Source organism: Suricata suricatta, chromosome 1, assembly GCF_006229205.1.
Source record: "Suricata suricatta isolate VVHF042 chromosome 1, meerkat_22Aug2017_6uvM2_HiC, whole genome shotgun sequence".
In the NCBI taxonomy this organism is placed as follows: domain Eukaryota; kingdom Metazoa; phylum Chordata; class Mammalia; order Carnivora; family Herpestidae; genus Suricata; species Suricata suricatta.
Window position 1 is genome coordinate 16,865,915 of NC_043700.1, and position 623 is coordinate 16,866,537.

The window sequence follows — 623 nt, forward strand, 5'->3', positions numbered from 1 at the left end:
AAAAAAACCAAAAAATAGCTTTCTCAAAGACCAGCAAAATATTCCAGTCATTAAAACCAATGTTCTCTTTTCAGGTCTCAACCCGCTTGCTCTTTTGTAAAAGTTGAACATAAGTAGACTCTATAGCTAAGGTGGTCATATAAGTTATTGTCCAAACAGGGACATTTCTGAAAGTATGAGGGGCAGTATTAACAATTATGTTAGGGCTTAGTTATGTTGGGATGGTCCTGGACTCACCAGAATGCTTGGTCTCCAGAGAGTTAGGAATGTGCCAGGTCTAGAAATTATACCCCCAAAAGGCAAATATATATCCGGAGAAATAGTAAGGCACTAAAAGTTTATCTTGAATAAGAGAAGAATAAGGGGCCTCATATTTCTAGGGCAGTAAAATTTCCTCACTTTCCATCAGCGCTGGGCATGTTCTGGGGTAGGGTGGGGAGCAGGCTTCCCTGGAAAGGTCAGAAAAACCGGTGGGGGTGGGGAGCAACATGATGGTTACTAGGCATCTAGACCAAAGCTAGTTAGAGGACGAAACTTAAAATACAAAAGACAAATAGCCTAATTCCCAATTTTGCCGTCACAAAAAGACTGGTCATGTGAAGACAAATAATGTGTCCTGCATT